This window comes from Barbus barbus, assembly GCF_936440315.1.
Source record: "Barbus barbus genome assembly, chromosome: 2".
NCBI lineage: Eukaryota > Metazoa > Chordata > Actinopteri > Cypriniformes > Cyprinidae > Barbus > Barbus barbus.
In genome coordinates this window covers 4,920,815-4,937,350 of record NC_136730.1, presented here as the reverse complement: position 1 = coordinate 4,937,350, position 16,536 = coordinate 4,920,815, and the positions used below count along the sequence as shown (strand labels likewise).

The following is a 16,536-nucleotide window of genomic DNA, read 5'->3' as shown; positions in this document are numbered from 1 at the left end:
AAGAATTTATGACAATGTGTTTGTGTGTGTGTGTGTGTGTGGGGCCGATGTTATGTGGTTTAAACTTTAAATGGTGAATTTGTGTTAAATGGGGTAAAGGGTAGTTTTTATTAAAGTGTTTTCACATACATATCAAGAAAAAACATCAAACATGTACGTAAAACGTACAAAGACTGTTTATTTCCCTACAAGTGGAGACTGTTATTAAAACAGGAAAAACGTAGAAAATAAAACAAAAAAGCATTAGATACTATCTTTCCTATCTTAAAACTAGTTCGTTTGACAAAGTTAAATAGAAGAAGCGAGCGCGTTCGTTTAAACCTATTTTGTGGTTTTTAAAAAGTTGTGAGTTTATAACAGATACGAAGTTAAATAATATAGAATCGTTTTTATCTTACGATGGTACGCCTGTTTTACCCCTACAAGTGGAGAATAGTGTTATTAAAACAGTTTTAGGAAAAACTAAAACAAACAAAAAAGCATTAGATACGCTATTTCCTATCATTAGAATTTAAAACTAGTTCGTTTGACAAAGATAAATAAATAGAAGAGTTGCGAGCGCGTTCGTTTATCTATAACAAAAAAGAATCGGACGCGTTAGTTAAAACAATAAGATATTTATCAAAAACTATGTCTTGCTTTTTTTTTAAAAAAGTTTGACTTTATAACAGACACAAAGTTAAATAATATAGAGACGAGTTCTCTTACCGTGAAGTGAAATAAAAAATATCAGACCGTTAAACAACAGTATAAGATAGCTGTAAAATCTTCTGACATTACAATTGAAAACCTACCCTTTGTCCCAACTTAGAAAAGTTAAACAAATGTCTATCTTACGCAGCGTCCGTTTACACAACCTCACGCTTCTGTGCCAAACTCAGAATGAGCTCGCGGCCGCTGTCAGGCCACACCCACATCACTGCCCTCTAACGCTGTAAGGACAGACCGGCCTGAAAATTTGCATGTTAAAGAAATTAAAGTAATGTTTTAACATTAGAACAAAGTTATTTTTAATAAACCTTTATCGTTTCTCAATTAATGAAACCGTTCACCATTCATCATAAAGCTTTTCACTTTAAAAGGTTACACAAGCTTCTTCTAAACAAACGCCCCACAGGGGAAAAATGTTGTTTGTTTGTCTTATTTTATTTAAGCGTCTTAATTCCTATAATAGACCTTTGCTGTCAAGCTTCTTCCGTGGTATAACCCAGACTTTTTCGTTTTAAAAATGAGGTTACACAAGTTTTCTTTTAAACATTCACCTCTAACCCACAGGAAAGTGTTGTTTTATTTTATTTTATTTTAGTTATTCACACTTAACACCTTTTATTTATTTACTCTTTGATATTGTCAATCTTAAAACTTCTGATGCGCTTGTGTCGGTTAAAATACGTGTGCGAGAAGAAACTGAAATGATAGCAAATGTTTTGGATTTTCAGTCATAATTAGAGGGGTGGTAAACTTTTTTTTTTTTTTTCTACAACATCTTACGAATGTAAATGTTTTGTCTCACGCAGAGCGACCGAATGAGAAAGTGCGCTGCGCGTCTGGTCGCACGGCCACTGAAACGGTGTTATCTGATCAACAGACTCCTTGTAAAATAGCTAAAGTTTCTGGGGATTCAACTCATTTGCAATCTAATGAGTTTTTGAGGGGATCTGGCGTCGTAAACTTTGTTAGAACGCGGTCCATTGATTAAAACAGATGGTGTTTCTAACATGTTCAGCGATCAAAGCATCTCTATGGCATCTATTTTACGATGTGCACCTGCGCGTGTGTCTGTGCGTCTCTGTCGAAGGTTTAGACAAAACTTCCCAACCCGGTCAAAGGAAGTGTGACCTATTGAACCTTTTCATGACACGCATCTGGTGAAGTTAGGTGTAGTTGAGAATTGAGTATTTATAATGAGATGAGATAGCACAAAAGAAGAACCAGAAACTTAAACAAATAAAGGTCCCCAAAGATGATGGTTTTAATAAGACGGTCTTTGTTGTAGGAAAACGTTGTTTAATTTACCTCATTTTACTTTATTTATTTTTTCACTCATATATTTTTCAGCCCTCAGCACAAACACACACACACACACACACACACAAACAACCATACAGTTAAATATTTAGACTTTTATGATGTCTCATACAAACCTTTTATAAATAAAAAACTTTTAGAATCACACTGGGTATCTTTACAAGGCGATGAAAAGCAGCATGATTAAACAATGATATAACTTTTGTTTTAACAAAGACGTTTTTAGATCTTCCAAACCTAAAACCACAATGTTCTAAAGCAAGGATTAGAAGCAGTCAAATGATCCTCTGATTAACGCAAGACTCTTACAGAGATATTTCTTTATGAATTTGACCTATATTAGACTGAAAATTACTTACGGTTGTCTGCAACAAAAGTATAAGGTCCCACAAATGCTTCTCAGAATCTTTACAACAGATTAGACTTTCTTTCTCACCTTAAAAACGGTATTATTAACCGCAGAGTTTAAATGTAGCATTTGTTCACAGTATAATGTTCTATTAAAATAAAAACAACTGGTCTATATAGGTTTATTTGACTAAGATTTGATCAAATAACTGATATAAGAAACATGCAAATATTTGATAAGTCCATCTTATCACACCACAACCTGACATGTCTGATGGTTTATGATGAGATCTTACTGATGCAGATGTGTTAAGGTGTTAAGTGTCTGTAAAATAGTTTAAAAAGTCATCTTTTTAGCTTTCACGTAGGATTTGTGTCCACGCTCAAGTGGTTTTTGTGTAACAGAATCCTGAGACAAATGAAAACAGAATGCGTGAAAGGTTTTCCCTTTAAGATATTTGTAATGACAGACTATAAGCTTTATAAAACAATCGTGCGTATGCATTTCTCTCGTACATGTATAAGGTAACCGATGAATACACAAAACAGTATTAATACATAACCTCATAAATTCAGCGTGATTCTATCATATCAATCAATAATAAAATATTTAATTTATATACCGCATCTGACTTGGTCTTCAAAACACAATAAACTTTCTTACGACTTTTTTTAAATGTGTTGAACAACCGGTTTGGGGGAAAACCGTATAGTGTTATGTTTCTAATTTAGGATACTTGTAGTTAATCCCGTCTTTATCTAAAACATTTTTGTATTCAAACTGTCTCACGCACACACACACACACACACATGTTGGTTTTAGTGTTTTCTGGGGACTCTCCATAGACGTAATGGTTTTTATACTGAACAAACTGTGTGTGCTATTGCCCTACACCAACCCTACACCTAAACTTAGCCTTCACAGGAGACTTTGTGCATTTTTAGATTTTCAAAAAACACCATTTAGTATGGTTTTTAAGCCTTTTGAATTACGGGGACATAGGCAGTGTCCTCATAAACCACCTTCATATTGTAATACCTCTGTCATACCCATGTCATTATACAAATTTGTGTCCTCATAAACCACATAAACATGTACACACACAGCTTTCCCGGTCACCCGCAAATTGCCAACAATATTCTTAACTTTGTTCTATCATTCAGCTGTAGCTAAAACCCTATAACGGAGTTATACTATAGATGCTGAAAGAGCTCATTAACCTGTTTAACTCTAAAAATGTTAACAATGTCGCTTACGACTAGTTTAACAAACAAGGGAACGTTCATAAAATAAGTCTGGAAGCGATTTGAAGCATTCTAACAACAAGTACAACCGCTTCAGAAAATAGCCCCGCAGTAAACTCCGGATGTGATATCGACCGACTTATCAGATGTTCAACATATTATTACAAGGTCTTGCTTATAGTTTATGATGAAGCTAGAAAAATATAAGAACACAACCAAATCCTAACGCTATTTCACGAAATAACGCAACAACGGGTGCTCCGTTTCAACATATATACGTCAAATCTGTTTTACCCTAAGTATATCCTATTCTTCTTATATATATTTGTTTAGGCTAAATAGCTACGTTTTAACAATTCTTTTTGTTTTTACAAAGATGTTCTATTGAACGCGTGTAACTAATACCTCCTTCAAACGTTGCGGCCTTTCAGATCAGCGAACCACAATACCCAGCATACACCTCAGACTACAAACGTGGCCGTCGGGGGTCCATATCCCAAAATGCGTGTGCGTGACAGCGCTCTAAACCGTAGGACTTCTGATTATACGGGCGCACAGATGGCCTATATAAAAAGACACGCATTTCCACACTTTTTGTGAAGTACATGCACCTTTCCGTGTTGTGATCATGTAAACCCTTTTTGTGGTTTCTGTTAGCGACGCGAAGTCCGATTCATTTCTGCGAAACGATTCTTTCCCACAGTTCGGTTCAGTGATTCGGTTCAAATAACCAATTATTTGTCTCATTAAGTCATCTCGCTGTAATCAAAATGCGTGTGAAAGGTGGGATAACATATTAACGTGATGTTTTGGTACGCGTCTTACACAACTGCGTGTTACTTAATGTTTTTATTAAGTTTTAATATAAAAGGTAATAGTCTGTTAACAATTTTGATGCTTTTATTATGAAATCGTACAAAGAACCACTAAAGTACGCACTGTTTGTTAACACAGAATTAATAATCAAAATAATAACCTACTACAAGCTTTATTTACAGCATGCCGAATGTAATACAGTTAAACAGAAACATTAAAACATTTCAAACTTGTTAAACAACAGCTTCAATACATACCTCTTATGAAAACGGTTAAAATCGAATGCCGTCAAACAGAACGTTGTCTGCAAGTTCCCGACGTGTAAATTACCAACAAGTTCTCAATATTCTCAATATGAAAATATGTTCAAAACACATAAATATCCATCACGCATATAGTTTGTGCGTTGATTTAACACATTCTGTACATTCAATCAAAAACACGACCGACAGACAGACAAAACCTCAACGATAGCTGAGATGGATCGGGAGGGAGGACAAAATTATTATTATTACCACAATAACATACCGGGTCCGAGAAATTAGATACCCTTACTACAGATTTTCGCGACATTCTTTATTCTAGTTGTTATTTTCCTCTTATTCAATCATAAACCTGCAAGAGTTAAATTAATTGATAACATTTGAATAAATTCTCTAAGTGAAAAAATGAAATCCTGTGTTTTACGTTCAGATTTGTCTGATCGTTTTGCGATATTGCATTATTCTGTAATTCGGGTTAACAGGGTTAAATTCTCAAAAGAAATACAACAACGATTAAATGACAGTCCTTCTACATGACACCGCTTAAGACTAAACAACACTAAAGGACATCTTTCTGGTCTGTCTACGATGTGTACGTTCACAAGACAAACCTCCACTTCAAATTATTTCCCTTGAGGCGTTTGTCCACTGAATCTTTTTCAACACAACGACATTAAACATTAAAGAGTGTTATCGGTCACTATCGCCATCTTCTGTGAGTCAAATAAAGCAACATCTCTGGCGTACCTAAGCATCTACAATGCGTGCATGCGGTAAACATCTTTGTTTCTCCACTTCTGTCATTTTTGTTAGATGTAATGCAAACAATATTTTGAGAACTATGATGTTCCACGCTTTTGTAAAGGTTATAGAAAGAATTCAAACATAATTTTTACATAGGAATTATCTTTGCGCAAAGCCGATCGACTAAAAATCATTGAATTACAAAATGCAAAACTGTATACACAATTTAAGAAAAATTGCTCTAATGCCTACAGAATACAGAAATCCGCCTCTTGATCTATTGCGACTGGCATTTTACTAAGTCAGACGATCGGCATTACGGATGACGCGGCTCACATTTTGTTTGCTGGACTGCATATGCCATTACGCTGTACTGTAGGTGAGGCCCTCCCTCTGAGAACCATCAGCATTCGGTGTTTATAGAAATAAATGAAAATTAAGAAAAATGTATTGTGAGTGTTTGACTAAGTCGGTATTTCTTTTTTAGGACAATTATACATCTATTTGATGTGAGACTTCATTAAGGCGTGCTGTTTTACACTTACAGCTGCAACGTATCTCACCATCGTACTCAAAGCTACACATTCAGTAAAGTCTGAAGTTGTACGCGATCTTGAAAAGGCTACAGACACAAAATATTAAGGATTTTTTATGCTTCCTATGTAACTCAAGAGTCCGAGTCACTAAGAAAATTATCATATGAATACAGAAAACCCACTCATGATCATCTGGGTTTATTTTTGTAAGTGTTGTTTTAAATTACTTTTTTCTTATAACAAACAACTAATACTGAAATCCTCTCTTCTAAATATATCGATACCACTCTATACTTTTTCATTGTTTTTTAGATGAAGACTATTCTCTGAATTCGGTCAATCATGTCGCGAGTGCTTGCTGGAAAACATGAACAAATGCATTATAAGATAATAAAAGAATAATCCTTGTACAAGAGTTTGTTTAAACCGAGATTGTGATGCACTGCAGATCTTTTTCTGCTCTGTCTACAAAGCGGCCATCAGACACAAGCTTCCCCCGATCTTACCGTTTCTCCGTTACATGTACATCGATGTCATTTAGAACACAAAGTTGCACATTACAAATTGAAGATGGTGTGGAAACTCTATTTTCTTTGTACGCGTCTCTAAACAGGTCTTTAATAAATAAATCACAGACGTCATGTAGTTGAATTCATTGAAAGGTGCGCATTTTTGGCCGTTTTAGACGGTCTGCTCCAGCACACAGACACGTTTTAGGTATTCATCTGACCAAAAGGTTTGATCCTGGGGAAACACGCACAACAGCGGCTGTGTTTTGTCACGATTGTCTTCATAATGATCCGCTTTTATTAAAACAATGCAGTGCGAAGTTACTGTATTCAACAGCACGGTCCCTTGAAATATTTTAGTATATTTTTTTCCCCCCTTCTAAATATCTTAACATGTATTTAGCTTAAATATTGTTTGTTAAGCGTTTACAAAGTTGTCATGCCTGTCGTTGAATTTTATAACATATATTTTACCAAACCTAAAGGACAGAAAATTAGGTTTAGCATAAGTCCGCGTTTCAGCTGTTAGCCTGAAAACGCAAGCGAACTGAGATTTCTTCACTGAGATAATCTACAGAATGTGAAACAAACTCATTAGAGTTACATTAGAGTTTTGGATTCTAGCGCATGTCGAATATTGTTTGTTACTGTTTCACAGGTATAACACCTCATTATTTGAAGACTCATAGGCTGCTGTATAAATCACAAAGTTTTCCACTGTAGTAGGGCGACTCTGAAACCAGACCAAAAAATAAATAAATTAGCTTGAGACTTAGTCGTAGCAGTATGACAATTGTTGTTTTTTATCTTTCTATGATTTGTTTGTGTTGTTCTGAACCACGGTTTCATTTTACCTATTGTATTGTCATGTGTGATTGTAAAAGTTTTGTGCGTGAGTGTCTTGTTTTTTTTGCAAACAGTACTGTTGTAATGTTAGCGAACTCTTTGTGTTCGCCAATATTTATGCAAATTTGCTTGATGAAATAAATATACCCTCTTCATTCACAATATTGTATCGGGTATAAGATACAAGATCCTTTCTTATTACATTGATAACAAACAAACAAAAAACCTATCTTAGGCGTGACCGATGTTTAGGAATTCCTGGCGACACCCCCCACCCTGTACACCAGCCAACAGGTTGAGGGCGGTTCCGAAATCTAAAACCGACGATGACTGGTCTGACAAACTCAGTTACGGCGTTGCTACCAGGTTTGAAAGTGCAGACGGCGGAGCTAGGTCAATCAAAACGTTATATACATGGATCGACAGAATCAGCTTCAAGAATCCAATTCATCTGAGCCTGACGCCCCCCGCAATGTTTCTACTGATAACGCTTCGGCGGATCTGAACCATAAACCGGAAACTGAAAGCGAAATTCCACAGGACCGTCGCGGATTAAAACGGTCAATCAAGATTTTAGGAAACGGCGACAATGTTCTATATCGGTTAGGGGACAAAACGTATCTCTTGGAAAGAATCGAATTCTGAAAAATCGTCTGACGCTGCGCAAAAGCTAATGGATCGTGACCGGAGTTCTGGAGATGTTGCGGATGTGCGACTGGAGTGCGACTACGGTACTGGAAAAACGTGTCTTGTAAAAGACGTCATAGACCCCGCTGTTAAACCGCATTACCGAGGACAGATGATCAAACTGATGCAAACGGTCATCGAGCATGCTTGCGATCCGAATCACGATTGTGCGGGGGATACAGAGCATGTAAAAAATCTCAAGAACGAAATGGACGTTGTAAGAAGCCTGAAAAATAACCCATGGCCTGATTTGAGTAGCATGTTTCTCACCAGCAAAGAGTCTGTCTTTTTAATAACCAGAAAAATTCTGGATGTAACGTCTGAATGTGAGGATGAAATGGACATTAACGAGGTTCTCTGTCTGTGTACGTGTATAACAGATTTATGCACGTCGTTGGTTGCAAAAAATTGTGATTCTATAACGTGTGAAATTGCTGAATCGCTGGTTGATTTTATATTTGAGCAAAACATGTTTGTCTGCAGAGATTTTCTTTTCTGGCTAGACCACCGGTATAATGTCGTTACTACCGCTTGTTTGTAAATGTGATCATTTTCGTCACTACTTCAATGTATGATCGTATACTCAACGATATATTGTTGAAATAAAAGGTTGTCTCAACTCCTTGTTCTGTTCTCTGACTTCATAAAAATGTCTTTATTTAAAACATTTAAAGGTAACTATTTAAGCGGTACAGATAGTAGGTTTTTTGTTTGTTTGTTATCAATGTAATAAGAAAGGATCTTGTATCTTATACCCGATACAATGTTGTGAATGAAGAGGGTATATTTATTTCATCAAGCAAATTTGCATAAATATTGACGAACACAAAGAGTTCGCTAACATTACAACAGTACTGTTTGCAAAAAAAACAAGACACTCACACACAAAACTTTTACAATCACACATGACAATACAATAGGTAAAATGAAACCGTGGTTCAGAACAACACAAACAAATCATAGAAAGATAAAAAACAACAATTGTCATACTGCTACGACTAAGTCTCAAGCTAATTTATTTATTTTTTGGTCTGGTTTCAGAGTCGCCCTACTACAGTGGAAAACTTTGTGATTTATACAGCAGCCTATGAGTCTTCAAATAATGAGGTGTTATACCTGTGAAACAGTAACAAACAATATTCGACATGCGCTAGAATCCAAAACTCTAATGTAACTCTAATGAGTTTGTTTCACATTCTGTAGATTATCTCAGTGAAGAAATCTCAGTTCGCTTGCGTTTTCAGGCTAACAGCTGAAACGCGGACTTATGCTAAACCTAATTTTCTGTCCTTTAGGTTTGGTGAAATATATGTTATAAAATTCAACGACAGGCATGACAACTTTGTAAACGCTTAACAAACAATATTTAAGCTAAATACATGTTAAGATATTTAGAAGGGGGGAAAAAAATATACTAAAATATTTCAAGGGACCGTGCTGTTGAATACAGTAACTTCGCACTGCATTGTTTTAATAAAAGCGGATCATTATGAAGACAATCGTGACAAAACACAGCCGCTGTTGTGCGTGTTTCCCCAGGATCAAACCTTTTGGTCAGATGAATACCTAAAACGTGTCTGTGTGCTGGAGCAGACCGTCTAAAACGGCCAAAAATGCGCACCTTTCAATGAATTCAACTACATGACGTCTGTGATTTATTTATTAAACACCTGTTTAGAGACGCGTACAAAGAAAATAGTGTTTCCACACCATCTTCAATTTGTAATGTGCAACTTTGTGTTCTAAATGACATCGATGTACATGTAACGGAGAAACGGTAAGATCGGGGGATGCTTGTGTCTGATGGCCGCTTTGTAGACAGAGCAGAAAAAGATCTGCAGTGCATCACAATCTCGGTTTAAACAAACTCTTGTACAAGGATTATTCTTTTATTATCTTATAATGCATTTGTTCATGTTTTCCAGCAAGCACTCGCGACATGATTGACCGAATTCAGAGAATAGTCTTCATCTAAAAAACAATGAAAAAGTATAGAGTGGTATCAATATATTTAGAAGAGAGGATTTCAGTATTAGTTGTTTGTTATAAGAAAAAAGTAATTTAAAACAACATTTACAAAAATAAACCCAGATGATCATGAGTGGGTTTTCTGTATTCATATGATAATTTTCTTAGTGACTCGGACTCTTGAGTTACATAGGAAGCATAAAAAATCCTTAATATTTTGTGTCTGTAGCCTTTTCAAGATCGCGTACAACTTCAGACTTTACTGAATGTGTAGCTTTGAGTACGATGGTGAGATACGTTGCAGCTGTAAGTGTAAAACAGCACGCCTTAATGAAGTCTCACATCAAATAGATGTATAATTGTCCTAAAAAAGAAATACCGACTTAGTCAAACACTCACAATACATTTTTCTTAATTTTCATTTATTTCTATAAACACCGAATGCTGATGGTTCTCAGAGGGAGGGCCTCACCTACAGTACAGCGTAATGGCATATGCAGTCCAGCAAACAAAATGTGAGCCGCGTCATCCGTAATGCCGATCGTCTGACTTAGTAAAATGCCAGTCGCAATAGATCAAGAGGCGGATTTCTGTATTCTGTAGGCATTAGAGCAATTTTTCTTAAATTGTGTATACAGTTTTGCATTTTGTAATTCAATGATTTTTAGTCGATCGGCTTTGCGCAAAGATAATTCCTATGTAAAAATTATGTTTGAATTCTTTCTATAACCTTTACAAAAGCGTGGAACATCATAGTTCTCAAAATATTGTTTGCATTACATCTAACAAAAATGACAGAAGTGGAGAAACAAAGATGTTTACCGCATGCACGCATTGTAGATGCTTAGGTACGCCAGAGATGTTGCTTTATTTGACTCACAGAAGATGGCGATAGTGACCGATAACACTCTTTAATGTTTAATGTCGTTGTGTTGAAAAAGATTCAGTGGACAAACGCCTCAAGGGAAATAATTTGAAGTGGAGGTTTGTCTTGTGAACGTACACATCGTAGACAGACCAGAAAGATGTCCTTTAGTGTTGTTTAGTCTTAAGCGGTGTCATGTAGAAGGACTGTCATTTAATCGTTGTTGTATTTCTTTTGAGAATTTAACCCTGTTAACCCGAATTACAGAATAATGCAATATCGCAAAACGATCAGACAAATCTGAACGTAAAACACAGGATTTCATTTTTTCACTTAGAGAATTTATTCAAATGTTATCAATTAATTTAACTCTTGCAGGTTTATGATTGAATAAGAGGAAAATAACAACTAGAATAAAGAATGTCGCGAAAATCTGTAGTAAGGGTATCTAATTTCTCGGACCCGGTATGTTATTGTGACGAAGAATAATAATTTTGTCCTCCCTCCCGATCCATCTCAGCTATCGTTGAGGTTTTGTCTGTCTGTCGGTCGTGTTTTTGATTGAATGTACAGAATGTGTTAAATCAACGCACAAACTATATGCGTGATGGATATTTATGTGTTTTGAACATATTTTCATATTGAGAATATTGAGAACTTGTTGGTAATTTACACGTCGGGAACTTGCAGACAACGTTCTGTTTGACGGCATTCGATTTTAACCGTTTTCATAAGAGGTATGTATTGAAGCTGTTGTTTAACAAGTTTGAAATGTTTTAATGTTTCTGTTTAACTGTATTACATTCGGCATGCTGTAAATAAAGCTTGTAGTAGGTTATTATTTTGATTATTAATTCTGTGTTAACAAACAGTGCGTACTTTAGTGGTTCTTTGTACGATTTCATAATAAAAGCATCAAAATTGTTAACAGACTATTACCTTTTATATTAAAACTTAATAAAAACATTAAGTAACACGCAGTTGTGTAAGACGCGTACCAAAACATCACGTTAATATGTTATCCCACCTTTCACACGCATTTTGATTACAGCGAGATGACTTAATGAGACAAATAATTGGTTATTTGAACCGAATCACTGAACCGAACTGTGGGAAAGAATCGTTTCGCAGAAATGAATCGGACTTCGCGTCGCTAACAGAAACCACAAAAAGGGTTTACATGATCACAACACGGAAAGGTGCATGTACTTCACAAAAAGTGTGGAAATGCGTGTCTTTTTATATAGGCCATCTGTGCGCCCGTATAATCAGAAGTCCTACGGTTTAGAGCGCTGTCACGCACACGCATTTTGGGATATGGACCCCCGACGGCCACGTTTGTAGTCTGAGGTGTATGCTGGGTATTGTGGTTCGCTGATCTGAAAGGCCGCAACGTTTGAAGGAGGTATTAGTTACACGCGTTCAATAGAACATCTTTGTAAAAACAAAAAGAATTGTTAAAACGTAGCTATTTAGCCTAAACAAATATATATAAGAAGAATAGGATATACTTAGGGTAAAACAGATTTGACGTATATATGTTGAAACGGAGCACCCGTTGTTGCGTTATTTCGTGAAATAGCGTTAGGATTTGGTTGTGTTCTTATATTTTTCTAGCTTCATCATAAACTATAAGCAAGACCTTGTAATAATATGTTGAACATCTGATAAGTCGGTCGATATCACATCCGGAGTTTACTGCGGGGCTATTTTCTGAAGCGGTTGTACTTGTTGTTAGAATGCTTCAAATCGCTTCCAGACTTATTTTATGAACGTTCCCTTGTTTGTTAAACTAGTCGTAAGCGACATTGTTAACATTTTTAGAGTTAAACAGGTTAATGAGCTCTTTCAGCATCTATAGTATAACTCCGTTATAGGGTTTTAGCTACAGCTGAATGATAGAACAAAGTTAAGAATATTGTTGGCAATTTGCGGGTGACCGGGAAAGCTGTGTGTGTACATGTTTATGTGGTTTATGAGGACACAAATTTGTATAATGACATGGGTATGACAGAGGTATTACAATATGAAGGTGGTTTATGAGGACACTGCCTATGTCCCCGTAATTCAAAAGGCTTAAAAACCATACTAAATGGTGTTTTTTGAAAATCTAAAAATGCACAAAGTCTCCTGTGAAGGCTAAGTTTAGGTGTAGGGTTGGTGTAGGGCAATAGCACACACAGTTTGTTCAGTATAAAAACCATTACGTCTATGGAGAGTCCCCAGAAAACACTAAAACCAACATGTGTGTGTGTGTGTGTGTGCGTGAGACAGTTTGAATACAAAAATGTTTTAGATAAAGACGGGATTAACTACAAGTATCCTAAATTAGAAACATAACACTATACGGTTTTCCCCCAAACCGGTTGTTCAACACATTTAAAAAAAGTCGTAAGAAAGTTTATTGTGTTTTGAAGACCAAGTCAGATGCGGTATATAAATTAAATATTTTATTATTGATTGATATGATAGAATCACGCTGAATTTATGAGGTTATGTATTAATACTGTTTTGTGTATTCATCGGTTACCTTATACATGTACGAGAGAAATGCATACGCACGATTGTTTTATAAAGCTTATAGTCTGTCATTACAAATATCTTAAAGGGAAAACCTTTCACGCATTCTGTTTTCATTTGTCTCAGGATTCTGTTACACAAAAACCACTTGAGCGTGGACACAAATCCTACGTGAAAGCTAAAAAGATGACTTTTTAAACTATTTTACAGACACTTAACACCTTAACACATCTGCATCAGTAAGATCTCATCATAAACCATCAGACATGTCAGGTTGTGGTGTGATAAGATGGACTTATCAAATATTTGCATGTTTCTTATATCAGTTATTTGATCAAATCTTAGTCAAATAAACCTATATAGACCAGTTGTTTTTATTTTAATAGAACATTATACTGTGAACAAATGCTACATTTAAACTCTGCGGTTAATAATACCGTTTTTAAGGTGAGAAAGAAAGTCTAATCTGTTGTAAAGATTCTGAGAAGCATTTGTGGGACCTTATACTTTTGTTGCAGACAACCGTAAGTAATTTTCAGTCTAATATAGGTCAAATTCATAAAGAAATATCTCTGTAAGAGTCTTGCGTTAATCAGAGGATCATTTGACTGCTTCTAATCCTTGCTTTAGAACATTGTGGTTTTAGGTTTGGAAGATCTAAAAACGTCTTTGTTAAAACAAAAGTTATATCATTGTTTAATCATGCTGCTTTTCATCGCCTTGTAAAGATACCCAGTGTGATTCTAAAAGTTTTTTATTTATAAAAGGTTTGTATGAGACATCATAAAAGTCTAAATATTTAACTGTATGGTTGTTTGTGTGTGTGTGTGTGTGTGTGTGTTTGTGCTGAGGGCTGAAAAATATATGAGTGAAAAAATAAATAAAGTAAAATGAGGTAAATTAAACAACGTTTTCCTACAACAAAGACCGTCTTATTAAAACCATCATCTTTGGGGACCTTTATTTGTTTAAGTTTCTGGTTCTTCTTTTGTGCTATCTCATCTCATTATAAATACTCAATTCTCAACTACACCTAACTTCACCAGATGCGTGTCATGAAAAGGTTCAATAGGTCACACTTCCTTTGACCGGGTTGGGAAGTTTTGTCTAAACCTTCGACAGAGACGCACAGACACACGCGCAGGTGCACATCGTAAAATAGATGCCATAGAGATGCTTTGATCGCTGAACATGTTAGAAACACCATCTGTTTTAATCAATGGACCGCGTTCTAACAAAGTTTACGACGCCAGATCCCCTCAAAAACTCATTAGATTGCAAATGAGTTGAATCCCCAGAAACTTTAGCTATTTTACAAGGAGTCTGTTGATCAGATAACACCGTTTCAGTGGCCGTGCGACCAGACGCGCAGCGCACTTTCTCATTCGGTCGCTCTGCGTGAGACAAAACATTTACATTCGTAAGATGTTGTAGAAAAAAAAAAAAAAAGTTTACCACCCCTCTAATTATGACTGAAAATCCAAAACATTTGCTATCATTTCAGTTTCTTCTCGCACACGTATTTTAACCGACACAAGCGCATCAGAAGTTTTAAGATTGACAATATCAAAGAGTAAATAAATAAAAGGTGTTAAGTGTGAATAACTAAAATAAAATAAAATAAAACAACACTTTCCTGTGGGTTAGAGGTGAATGTTTAAAAGAAAACTTGTGTAACCTCATTTTTAAAACGAAAAAGTCTGGGTTATACCACGGAAGAAGCTTGACAGCAAAGGTCTATTATAGGAATTAAGACGCTTAAATAAAATAAGACAAACAAACAACATTTTTCCCCTGTGGGGCGTTTGTTTAGAAGAAGCTTGTGTAACCTTTTAAAGTGAAAAGCTTTATGATGAATGGTGAACGGTTTCATTAATTGAGAAACGATAAAGGTTTATTAAAAATAACTTTGTTCTAATGTTAAAACATTACTTTAATTTCTTTAACATGCAAATTTTCAGGCCGGTCTGTCCTTACAGCGTTAGAGGGCAGTGATGTGGGTGTGGCCTGACAGCGGCCGCGAGCTCATTCTGAGTTTGGCACAGAAGCGTGAGGTTGTGTAAACGGACGCTGCGTAAGATAGACATTTGTTTAACTTTTCTAAGTTGGGACAAAGGGTAGGTTTTCAATTGTAATGTCAGAAGATTTTACAGCTATCTTATACTGTTGTTTAACGGTCTGATATTTTTTATTTCACTTCACGGTAAGAGAACTCGTCTCTATATTATTTAACTTTGTGTCTGTTATAAAGTCAAACTTTTAAAAAAAAAAGCAAGACATAGTTTTTGATAAATATCTTATTGTTTTAACTAACGCGTCCGATTCTTTTTTGTTATAGATAAACGAACGCGCTCGCAACTCTTCTATTTATTTATCTTTGTCAAACGAACTAGTTTTAAATTCTAATGATAGGAAATAGCGTATCTAATGCTTTTTTGTTTGTTTTAGTTTTTCCTAAAACTGTTTTAATAACACTATTCTCCACTTGTAGGGGTAAAACAGGCGTACCATCGTAAGATAAAAACGATTCTATATTATTTAACTTCGTATCTGTTATAAACTCACAACTTTTTAAAAACCACAAAATAGGTTTAAACGAACGCGCTCGCTTCTTCTATTTAACTTTGTCAAACGAACTAGTTTTAAGATAGGAAAGATAGTATCTAATGCTTTTTTGTTTTATTTTCTACGTTTTTCCTGTTTTAATAACAGTCTCCACTTGTAGGGAAATAAACAGTCTTTGTACGTTTTACGTACATGTTTGATGTTTTTTCTTGATATGTATGTGAAAACACTTTAATAAAAACTACCCTTTACCCCATTTAACACAAATTCACCATTTAAAGTTTAAACCACATAACATCGGCCCCACACACACACACACACACAAACACATTGTCATAAATTCTTAAGTTCACTATAAGGTCAATAAGATGGCCCGCTTAGACGGTGGGGGCTAGGGGGTGTACAAAACAGGTGTCCAAACAGGTGTCCAGTTATGGGAGGGGGGTGGAATTTTTATGAGGGTAATAAATCAATCATTTTGACACAACGTATACTACCATCTCTCTATAGGATATGTGTTTTTTTATGTGTCTTTGTTCTTATTGTTTTAGTGAGAAAGTAAAATGAATGACACAATTTTTTATCTTCGCACACTT

The 16,536-nt window shown here is 35.6% G+C and overlaps 1 protein-coding gene across 2 annotated transcripts in view; it reads left to right on the top strand.

Moving 5' to 3' along the window:
• The window catches only part of LOC306888641 (Fc receptor-like protein 5), a 510,322-nt gene that overhangs the window by 323,279 nt on the left and 170,507 nt on the right, over window positions 1-16,536 (top strand). The gene's annotated exons all lie outside the window — the stretch shown is intronic.